Below are 12,430 nucleotides of genomic sequence, written 5' to 3'. Positions count from 1 at the left end.
ATGACCTCATCGTCATTACTGAAAAAGGTGATCAAAACTGGAAGCCTCACATTCGGAGGCATTTGACAAAGATAGAAGGGATGGAAAAGGTGTTGGATAGCACTGTTCATGACAGATAAAATGAGGATAGTTCTGAGAAATGATCTCAGCTCAGATGATGTAGTGTTCATTTGGGAGGAGGCAAAAAAACAGCAAGAGAAAGAAGACATTGATGGGAGTCACACACCGTCTGTTTCGACCTGATGAAGGACTTTTGCCTGAAACATCAATTTTTCCTGCTCCTCAGATGCTGCCTGACCTGCTGTGCTTTTCCAGCACCACACTAATCTTGAGGAGCTGAATGGCCTACTCCTATTTCTTATGGTCTTAACAACACAAGTCCTTACAGGTTTTGATGTCTCACTATTGTCGCTGCCACAGAGACTGGACTTGGAAACCGTGTTGGGTTGCAAGGATAACCAACTGCACTTCCATTCAGGTTCTCAATGCAAACTGATTGATGCTACACTCAAAGTAGGAATAACTCTCTGTTGCAAGTCAGTGTTGAAGTCAACGCATGTGTGCTAAAGAACAGTACAGAATTTGTTAGGAATTTCAAGATTAAGAGGCATATTTTTAAAGATGGGAGTAGAAAGATTTAATAAAGACATGGCTGGGGGGGAGGCAATTTTTTCCACAGAGTTGTTCGTGTGTAGAATGGACTTCCAGGGGACGTGACATATGTGAGTCCAGTTAACATGTTTAAAGGATATTTAGATAAGTACATGAATAAGAAATATTTGCAGGGATAAGGGCAAAGTGTAGGGAGGTGGGACGAGTTTAATTTGAGAATATGGTTGGCATGGACTGTTTGGACTGAAGAGTCTGTTTCCGTGCTGTATGACTCTATGACTCTGAGTGTATAGGAGCTGGCAGCCTGCAGATAAGCAATTAAATGGAGAGAGTGCTAAGTAAGCAAGCTGTGAGTCATAAAAAAGCATGAGATATATGTGTATGCTGTGTGCATAGCAACCTGGCAGAAGCAAGCAAGTCATAGGTTCCCCTGAGCTCCAAAGTAAACTAGAGAGGATTGAATTGTTATGGGATTGAGTTCGAGAGCAGGCACAATGATGTGATGAGGCTGGTGGTTGCTGATAGCGACTCGACAGATTTAAGACCGAGAAGGATGGTGGGCATGGAGCATGGTGAGTCATTGTTGTGAATAAGCAGTTACGTGAGGGTAAAGACAAACAGTCAACAAGTTGCAACCATCAAGAATCTGCCCTGACATAGATGTCAGGATTTTACAATGTCTAGTTTCTCATTGGAAGAGAAGAGCATTAAAAGTGGCATATAAATAAGGTTAGTTGGGTCTTTAAGGAGAGGTAAACATATGGAAATAAGGTAGTCGCTGCTCAATACTAAGATTTTGAAGTTGTCATTTACTACTTGAGGGGAAAATCAGGAAAAAAAAGCTCATGTAGAAAGTTTTATTTTTTCAACCTCAAAGTGTTACATACGTTTCTCACCATTGCTCACTCCACAACCAGGGAGGGTAACATTTTATCCTCTGTGTACAACGTATGCACATCAAGTAATGGAAGTGGACTAATGAGAGATACACATCAATATAATAAAATAAAGCCCAGCGAATATTGAAGATCTGAAACTAAAAAAGGATTTGCTGAAGAAACTCAGCATCATCTGTGGGGAGAAAACAGAGTTAACGTTTTGGTTCTGTGGCTGTTCATCAGAACAGCATTACACACAGTTCTGTTAATGAAGGATAATTTCTTTGTGATAAAGCAGCTTGGGTAATTGGTAACTGCAAATGATACTGCACGTATGTTTTTATATTCAAAGCAGATGCTTGGAGAAATGCAATTGCATTCATTGGACTAACTTGTCGTTGTCATATGACCTCTGCCGCTGTTACAAGGACCTTTGTTTGCATCAGTGGCAGCTGTTAAACACACATCATTTGAATCATACTCCTGCATTCTAATATTCTGATGTGTACAATTTGATCATCATTCTTTTTAATATTTGTATTTTTTGCCTCGGTGAGATTTTTGTGAAATCACAGATTTCTTCAATCTGAGTGGACATATAGAGTTGCTGCTGTGTTGATGGCCATGCTTTCTGCGGCTCTGCGAGATTACAATAGCTTGGTTTACTTGCTCTCTTGAAACCTCTCCCACCAGGTCATGTCATCCCTGCAGCGTGGAAGCAGGCAATTCAGTGCATCAAGTCCACACTGACCCTCCAAATAGCAGCCCACCCAGACCCACCCCACGACCTGTATCCCTGCATTCTTCATGGCATACTCATCGAGCCGGCTTATTCCTGGACAGTATGGGCAATTTAGCATGGCCAATCCGCTTAACCTGCACAACTTTGGACTGTGGGAGGAAACCGGAGCATCCAGTGGAAGTGTGTGCAAACACGGGGAGATTATGCAAACTCCACACAGGCAGTTGCCCAAGGGTGGAATCAAACCTGGGTCCCTGGCACTGTGAGGCAGCAGTGCCAACCACTAGTCCAATGTGCTGCACCAGCCCCTTACACTGCCCATGCCTTGTCCCCGTTTGAAATTATCCTCAAAAGAAAAGGAGAAGAATGGGAATTGATAATCCCCAGATGAGAAATTACATTTTTCCTCAGCTTGTTCAGACATATTGTGACATACCTCTGGAGCAGGCGGGACTTGTACTGAGGTCTTCAGGCCCGCAAAGGGACACTACCACTGCAGAAACAAGATCCCTAATCACAGACTGAGTTGTGCTTGATTGCAAAGGATGCCCTTGCATTAAACACAGCAGAAAATAAAACATCTCAGTCTCTATCTGTGCATGTTTCCATTTCTTCCCCCTTCAATAAGTGGAAAATGACAATAATCTTACCCACCAACTGCTGCCATTATGTTATTGCCCATTGGGACACACATTTCTGTAGAGTTGTGAGTAGTGCCATGACAACTTGTCATAAGAACATCCCCTCCTCAATTGTGTGCTTCTCCCCGGTGAAATATTTGGCTGCAATATCGCACTGAGTTGATCAGCAAAGATTGTATGAAATATTTTTATAAGGTCAGTTGAGTTGAATCTAATTTAGAATGACAAACAGAACTTGGATTCTTTCCCAAAGTCAGCAGGAACTGCCTCATTTTACTGTTAAGAATTGGCATCAGTGAAAACCAGATCCATCCCTGAGGTACTTATCAAGTGATGATTTGAATTCACTGGAAGGATAAACTGGCCACAGGCATTTGATGTGAACCTTCTTTTTACACGCCTAATGTATTTAGGTAATGTGTTCCTCTTGCATTTTGTAGGCTTTTCACTTTCTAAATCAATTTCCCTGCAGCATTGCCATTTGACCCCTATTTTATTGACCACTTCTTAAAGCAGGAATTCTTTAAAAGTAGAAGATTGAGTCTTCATGCTTGTGCACATAGCATCTGACATTCATGGAAGGCAGAAATGTTAAGTGAGTGGGCACAAATTTGGCAAATGGAGGATAATGTGTTTATTTTGCAAGGGCCAACAAGACAACTGAATATCATTGAAATGGAGAGAAACTGCAGAAAGTTGCAACACAAAGGGACTTAACGATACTAGTGCACAAACAAGAAAGCTACCTCAGGTAATCAGGAAGGCTAATGGAATGTTTGTCCTTCCTTTCAGAGTAGGGAAGCCTTAATGCAACTGTACAAACTGATGGTGAGACCACATCTGGAGTACTGTGAACAATTTTGATCCCCTTATTTAAGGAAAGAGATCACTTCATTGCAAGGAGTTTAGGGTAGGTTCATGAGGATGATCCCTGGTAAGGACGGATTGTCTTATGAGCAAAGGTTAAACAAGGTTTGGACTCTACATACTTGGAATTTAGAAGAATGAGAGGTGAGCTCAATGAAGTATGTAGAATTCTTAAGGAGCTTGCTAGGGTAAATGCTGAGAGGATTTTTCCCCTCATGGGAGAGTCAAGGACCAGAGGACAAAGTCTCAGAATAAAAGGATTCCAGTTTAAAACTGAGATGAGAAGAAATCTCCTTTGAGTCTTAAAACACTTGCCAGAGTGACCTATGGTGACAGTCCTTGCGTATATTTCAAGCTATGTAGATTGTTAATCAATTGGGGAATCAAGAGTAAGGTGGAAAGAGCAGGAATGTGGACCTGATGATTATGGAATCAGCCATGATCCTATTGAATAACATAGCAGGGTCCACGGCCAGATGGCCTATTCCTATTCCTTTTTTTTCTGATCTTCTCAAAATGCTGAGCATAGGAGTTTTACTTTCCTGAATAAAATCTGCAAGTATCTAAATTGTACTTAATAGTGATGCATGTGAAAGGTAAAAAGGAGATGTGTTGATCTATCCATGTGATCCTTCATTTACATTGGAGCAATCTTTTCAGACAAGCTCCTTGTCAGAGACACACAATCATTCAGAAAGGGTGATCGGCAAACAATGCCCCTGGACCCTCCCCCTATGTGCAGTATTCGCTGGCAGCATAAAGAAACAAAGAGCTCCAATTCCATTTCAATATAGTACACACCCATCTCTCAATTGTTTCTCGCTTTTGCCGTTGTTGCAATGTCAGAACTTGGAGGCTCACCATTTAATTAGAAACACAAATGATGGAAACACAATGTTCAAAAAAAGAGAAGCAGAAAGCAACTTTGACGGCATACTCATTTAGATGGTTTGGATTCACAACTTTTGTCTGACAGGAATGAGCAGACCATGAATTGTCACAAGACAAAGCTTTTCACTGTGCCATGGTACACGTTACAATAAATTCAATTCAACAGAAGGATTGAAACTGTTGCAAAACCGGCTGGTGCATGTATTCAGACTTCTGTACCTTCTACCTGATGGTAGAGGTTGTAGAAAAAAATTGCCAGGGTGGGATGGATCTTTAAGAATGCTGGCAGCCTTTCCTTGACAGCAGGCCTGGTAGATGGATTCTATAGACAGTAGATTGGCCTTTGTGATTGTCCGGGCTGAGTTCACTATTCTCTGTAACCGTCTACCATCTTGAATGGTACAGTTTCGATACATGGTGTGTTACATCCAGACAGAATGCTTTCAATGGCACATCTATAAAAATAGGCAAGGGTATTCACCACCATGCCAAATTTCCTCAGCTGCCTGAGGAAGAAGAGACATTGTTGGGCCTTTGTAACCAGTGCATCCACATGAAGAGTCCAAGAAAGCTTGTTGTGGATGACCACTCCCTGGAGCTTGATACTCTCCACTCGTTCCACCTCTGTGCTGTTAATGTTAGGGGACCATATTGTTAGGTCTAAGTGTGTGCTGAAATATTTTTGGAATAGCATGAAACTGTTCATTAATGGGCAACTCAGTTTCTTTCCTCCTCCTTTCAATACTCTGGTCAATGAAATGTTGTTTTTCAAACAATACACAGAGTTTCATTGTAACAAATGATGAGCTTCAAATGACATAATAGTGCTTAAATAAATCAAAACTGTTCAAAAAGTATCAGAATATTCCCCAAGAAACCTTTGATAGCTCGCTGTTTTTGAATAATGTATACTTTTTGCAGTACAGTAGGCTCTGCCATAACACATGTTTCTGCAATGCAAATTGGCTTTAACGCAACTGAAGAACATAGACCATTAACTTTCTTTACCTGTATTGGTTATGATGCAATTCTGGCCCCATTACTTGAGATGGCTTGGCTACTGCACGATTTTCTTACAACACGAGATTGCTCAAGAACTGAACTATCACATTATATCAGAACTGACTGTATTGTGTTTTGGAAATATTTCATTGGTTGTCATGCATAATGGATTTTTTGGGGGTTTGTGAAATGTGCAATGTGAACAGAAGTGCTTCTGATGATTAATTTCCATGCAAGAAAAATTGAACAGTGTATATCCTGTGCAAAAATTTATTTTCAGGTTGCATGTTTTTCAAAGAACTATTTTCAATTAAATGTGTTCGTATCAATTTCTGAGCAGAGCTTCAGTGAATTATGTATTAACCATAAAGCAGGCAAATGATAGTAAGTCCATCTTTTATCCATCGGTGAATGTATTTCACAGCTAGTGTCATCATGGAATAGTTCCAGAGATGTAGAGGAAAGGATAGCAAAGATGATTCTGGACAGGAGCGAGAGTAATAAGGTAGTTGTCATGGGGGACTTTAACTTTCCAAATATTGACTGGAAATTCTATAGTTCGAGCACTTTAGATGAGTCAGTTTTTGTCCAATGTATGCAGGAGGGTTTCCTGACACAGTGTGTAGACAAGCAAACAGTGGGCGAGGCCACATTGGATTTGGTGCTAGATAATGAACCAGACCAGGTGTTAGATTTGGAGGTAGGTGAGCATTTTGGTGATAATGACCACAAGTTTCTTATTTGACTTTAGCGATGGAAAGGGTTAAGTATATAACACAGGGCAAGAGTTATTGCTGGGGGAAAGGCAATTATGATACAATTAGGCAAGATTTAGGATGCATAAAATGGGGAAGAAAACTGCAGGGGATGGGCACAATTGAAATGTGGAACTTATTTAAGGAACAGCTACTGCGTGTCCTTGATAATTGTGTACCTGTAAGGCAGGTAGGAAGTGGTCGAGCACGGAAGCCATGGTTTACTGAAGAAATTGAATCTCTTGTCAAAAGGAAGAAGAAGGCTCATGTTAGGATGAGACGTGAAGGATCAGTTAGGGCACTTGAGAGTTACAAGTTAGCTAGGAAAGCCTGAAAGAGAGAGCTAAGAAGAGCGAGGAGGGGATATGAAAAGTTGTTGACAGATAGGATCAAGGAAAACCCAAAGGCTTTCTACAGGTATATCAGGAATAAAAGAATGACAATCAAGGATAGTAATGGGAAGTTGTGTGTGGAGTCCAGGGAGATGGGGGAAATGTTAAATGTTTGTCAGTATTCACACTAAAAAAGGAAAATGTTGTTGAGCAGAATACTGAGGTACAGGCTACTAGACTAGATGGCATTGAGATTCACAAGGAGGAGGTATTACCAATTCTGGAGAGTATGAAAATAGATAAGTCTCCTAGGCCAGATAGGATTTCTCCTAAGATTCTCTAGGAAGCCAGGGATGAGATTGCAGAGCCTTTGACTTTGATCTTTATGTCATTATTGTCTACAGGAATAGTGCCAGAAGACTGGAGGATAGCAAATGTTGTCCCCTTGTTCAAGAAGGGGAGTAGAGACAACCTTGAGAATTATAAACCAGTGAGCCTTGCTTCAGTTGTGGGTAAAGTGTTGGAAAGGGTTCTAAGCGATAGGATTTATAATCATCTAGAGAGGAATAAGTTGATTAGGGATAATCGATACAGTTTTGTGAAGGGTAGATCATGCCCCACGAACCTTATTGAATTCTTTGAGATGCTGACCAAACAGGTAGATGAGGATAAAGTGGATGATGTGGTGTATATAGATTTCAGATAAAGCATTTGAAAAGGTTCCTCACAGTAGGCTATTGCACAAAATACGGAGGCATGGGATTGAGGGTGATTTAGCAGTTTGGATCAGAAATGGAAATCAGTTTGGAAAGAAGACAAGGGTGGTGGTTGATGGGAAATGTTCATTCTGGAGTTCAGTTACAAGTGGTGTACTGCACGGATCTGTTTTGGGTCCACTGCTGTTTGTCATTTTTATAAATGATCTAGATGAAGGCGTAGAAGGATTGGTTAGTAAATTTGCAGATGATAGTAAGGTCGGTGGAGTTGTGGATAGTGTTGAAGGATGTTGTAGGTTACAGAGGGACATAGATAAGCTGCAGAGGTGGGCTGAGCGGTGGCAAATGGAGTTTAATGCAGAAGTGTGAGGTGTTTCGCTTTGGAAGGAGCAACAGGAACAAAGAGTACTGGGCGAATGGTAAAATTCTTGGTCGTGTGGCAGAGCGGAGAGATCTCGATGTCCATGTACATAGAATGCTGAAAGTTACCACCCAGGTTGATAGGTTTGTTAGGAAGGCATACGGCGTGTTAACTTTTATTGGTAGAGGGATTGAGTTTTGGAGCCACAAGGTCATGCTGCAACTTTACAAAACTCTGGTGCAGCCTCACTTGGAGAATTGTGTATAGTTCTGGTCACTGCATAAGAGGAAGGATGTGGAAGCTTTGGAAAGAGTTCAGAGAAGATTTACTAGGATGTTGACTGGTATGGAGGGAAGGTCTTATGAGGAAAGGCTGAGGGACTTGAGGCTGTTTTCGTTAGATAGAAGAAGGTTGAGAGGTGACTGAATTGAGACATATAAGATAATAAGAGGGTGAGACAGAGTGGACAGTGAAAGCCTTTTCCCTTGGATAGTGATGGCTAGCACGAGGGGGCATAGCTTTAAATTGAGGGATGATAGATACAGGACTGATGTCAGAACAAGTTTCTTTACTCAGAGAGTAGTAGGGACGTGGAACACACTGCTTGAATCAGTAGTAGACTTGCCTACTTTAAGGGCATTTAAATGGTCATTGGATAAAACATATGGATGAAAATGGATTAGTGTCGGATAGATAGGCTTCAGATTGATTCCACAGGTTGGCACGACATTGAAGGCTGAAGGGCCTGTACTGCGCTGTAATGTTCTATGTTGTATTTCCTGTGGACAGTGTCTGAACTGCAACATGGGCTTTTTTTTTATGTACATTTTTATTTATATAATTTGAAAAAGAGAATTAATAGCTGAGGCGGACACTACAGTCAAATTAGATTAGATTTCTCACAGTGTGAAACAAGCCCCTCAGCCCAACAAGTCCATACCGACCCTCCGAAGAGTAACCCACCCAGACCCATTCCTCTACATTTACCCTTCACCTAACACTACGGGCAATTTAGCATGGCCAATACACCTGACCTGCACATTTTTGGATTGTGGGAGGAAACCGGAGCACCTGGAGGAAACCCATGCAGACACAGGGAGAATGTGCAACCTCAACACAGACAGTTGCCTGAGGTGGGAATTGGACTTGGGTCTCTGGCGCTGTGAGGCAGCTGTGCTAACAACTGTGCAACCGTGCCGCCCACAAATTATTGGAGCAAGTACAAGAACGTGGAGCAGATTTAGGTTTTGAGTTGAAGTCAAGCTGTTTTGAAGAAGTAGCCTGAGGTATGACTTACAAGTGATAATCCTTCATCATTTATTCATTGCTAATCCGGCCTTTCAACACTGCATGTCCAGATAGCCGCAAACAGTGTCTGTGACAATGTGGGAATCCAAGAACACGTATTTATGTGCAAATCCATGGACGGTTTTCTGGCAGGTATAGTGCTGCAGGGCATTAGGTGCTAGGTGCTGACCTGTAGAATCTCTCAAGCCTTCTAAATGCCAACTTTATAATAAATATATGAGGACAATCTGTCAGCATCATTAACGCTTATTGCTGCATACTTGTTGTGAGCTCGGCTCATTAAGGTCCCGATTTCTATTTAAATTAAAGGGAATGTTTCATATTATGCTTCTAGTGCCTGAACAACTCAAGATGTTGGCTGTTGGTGTAAAACAGCTCCACTCTTCCTACCATTTAGGTTCTCGCTGTGGGTGTTCAGATTTCTCTGCAGTTTTGCAGTTTGTTGCTGCAGTGTGTAATTGCTGTTATGGGAAAAAAAACAACATTAGTGAAACTTACTGGACTCTCCCAACAGCTTCTTGAGATCAAGTTGTATTTTTTCTCACTAATAGTTTTTGTCGCAAATGTTCAATTGTCTTACTTTGAATGATATTCTTCATATGCTCCATTTGGATCATTAGACCATAAGACAGAGGAGCAGAAATTAGGCCATTCAATCATGGCTGATAAGTTTCTCAACCCCATTCTCCCACTTTCTCCCAATAACCTTTGATCCCTTTAACAATCAAGGACCCATTTCCATCAATGACTTGGCCTCCACAGCCTTCTGTAGCAATGCATTCCATAGATTAACCACCCTCTGGCTGAAGAAGTTTCTCCTACTCTCCATGCTAAAGGGTCTTCTCTTCACTCTAGGGCTGTGCCCTTGGATCCTCGTCTCTCCTGCCAGTGGAAGCATCTTCCCAACATCCAGGCCATTCAATATTCTGAGAGTTCCAATGAGATTCCCCCTCATCCTTCTAAACTCCATCAAGTGTCAACCCAGAGTCCTCAAACATTCCTTATATCTTAAACCTTTCTTTCCTGGAATCATTCTCATGAGCCTCCTCTGGACCCACTCGAAGGCCAGTACATCCTTTCTGAGGTATGGGACCCAAAATTGCGCACAATATTTTAAATGTAGTCTGACCAGACCCTTGTAAAGCCTCAGAAGTGCATCCATACTTTTATATTCTAGTCCTCTTGAAATAAATGCCAACGTTGTATTTGTCTTCCGAACTATCAAATCAAACCTGCACTTTTACGTGAAGAGAATCCTGGATTGGGACTCCCAACTCCCTTTGCACTTCGGATTTCTGAATTTTCTCCCCATTTAGAAAATAGTCTGTGCCTCTATTCTTCTTACCAAAGTGCATGACCTCACACTTTCCCACTTTCATCTGCCACATGTTACCCCACTCTCCTAAACTGTCTGAATCCATGCCTCCTCAAAACTACCTGCCTCTTTCTCTATCTTTGTATCATCTGCAAATGTAGCCAGAATCCTCTCAGTTCCTTCATCTAGATCGTTAATCTATAAAGTGAAAAATTTTAGGCCCAACACTGACCCCTGTGGAACATCACTAGTCAGCAGCTTCCATGCTGAGAAGGATCCTTTTATCCTTACTCTCTGCTTTCTGCCAGACAGCCAAGCTTCTATCTATAGTATCACCTTGCCTCTAATACTATGGGATCTTATTTTACTCAGCAGTGTCCTGTGTGGCACCTTATCAAAATCCTTCTGGAAGTTTAGATTGATAACATCCATCGGCTCACCTTGGTCTAACCTGCTCGTTACCTCCTCAAAGAATTCGAACAGATTTGTCAGGTATGACCTCCCCTTGATGAAATCATGCTGACTTTGCCCTATTTTACCATGCACTTCCAAATATTCAGAAATCTCATCTTTCACAATGGACTCCAAATTCTTCTCCACACCTGAGGTCAGGCTAATGGGCCTGTAATTTTGTGTTCTTTGCCTTGCTCCCTTCTTAAACAAGGGGGGCTACAGTAGTGGGAGAAAGTGAGGATTGCAGATGCTGGAGATCAGAGCTGAAAAATGTGTTGCTGGAAAAGTGCAGCAGGTCAGGCAGCATCCAAGGAGCAGGAGAATCGATGTTTCGGGCAGAAGCCCTTCTTCAGGAATCGGGTTACAGTAGTGATTTTCCAGTCCTCTATGACCCTCTCTGACTCCAGTGATTCTCTAAAGATCACCACTACTGTCTCCATTATCTCTTCAGCTATCTTTGTCAGAACTCTGGGGTGTCGTAGGTCCAGGTGATTTAACCAACTTCAGGCTTTTCAGTTTTTCTAGCACCTTCTCCTTGGTGATGGCCATCATACTCACCTCTGCCACCCCAACACTCTTGAACTTTTGTAATGTTACTTGATTTTCCACCTTGATAAATAATGCAAGTACTTGTTCAGTTCCTCCGCCTTTTCTTTGTTCCCCATTACTACATCTTCACCGTCGTGTTCCAGCAGCCTAATGTCTTCTTTTGCCCTTTATATATCTAAAGAAACTCTTGCAATCTTCTTGTATGTTACTGGCTAGCTCACCCTCATATTTAGTCTTCTCCTTCCTTCCTTTCTTCATTGTTCTCTGTTGGTCTTTGTAAGCTTCCCAATCCTCTGGTTTCCCACTGCCATTTGCCATATTACATGCTTTCTCTTTTGCTTTTAGGCTCTTCCTGTCTTCCCTCGTCAGCTGTGGTTGCCTCATCCTCCCTGTACCATGCTTCTTTTACCTCGGGATGAATCTCTGCTGTGTCTCCTGAATTAATCCCAGAAACTCATTGCCATTACTCTTTCACTGTCTTTCCTGCTAGGGTCCTCTCCCAGTCAATTCTACCCAGCTCTTCCCTCATGCCTCTGTAGTTGCCTTTATTCAACTGCCTTACCATTACATCTGATTCCAGCTTCTCCCTCTCAAACTGCAGAGTAAATTCAATCGTATGACCACTGCCTCCTAAGTGTTCCTTCACCTTAAGCTCCCTTCTCATGTCTGCCTCATTGCACATCACTAAACCCAGAATTGCCTGTTCCCTAGTGGGTCTCGGGGCAGGAAGAGAATGTTCATGATCCATTTGAAGGACATGTGGCAGTAGGAAGGATTCATGGTATCCCTCCTTACTTCCCTGTAATGTAAAGCCAGTGAGCTTCAGATCCCTGGGTTCAGCAGCTGATTTAACTACGAAGTTGACACTTTGACCTGTGTGATTAAGCTTCTAATTTCCAATATATTCCTGTTACTCATATTGCTTTACCAACTAATCTCTCTTGTAACTGACAGATGTTCAAGCATGTATAGAGCTGCTTGCCAGGGAGAATCAATCATGGAGGGTGC

At 41.9% G+C, this 12,430-nt stretch overlaps 1 protein-coding gene across 1 annotated transcript in view; it reads left to right on the top strand.

Annotated features, from left to right (window-relative positions):
- Window positions 1-12,430, top strand: part of csmd1a (CUB and Sushi multiple domains 1a) — a 734,676-nt gene that overhangs the window by 600,120 nt on the left and 122,126 nt on the right. The window lies entirely within an intron of this gene.

This window comes from Chiloscyllium plagiosum, unplaced genomic scaffold (assembly GCF_037043375.1).
Source record: "Chiloscyllium plagiosum isolate Xiang-an unplaced genomic scaffold, Cpla_swu_hap1 HiC_scaffold_30, whole genome shotgun sequence".
Lineage (NCBI taxonomy): Eukaryota > Metazoa > Chordata > Chondrichthyes > Orectolobiformes > Hemiscylliidae > Chiloscyllium > Chiloscyllium plagiosum.
Note: the sequence above shows the minus strand (reverse complement) of the source record. Positions and strands in the feature narration are given on the sequence as shown.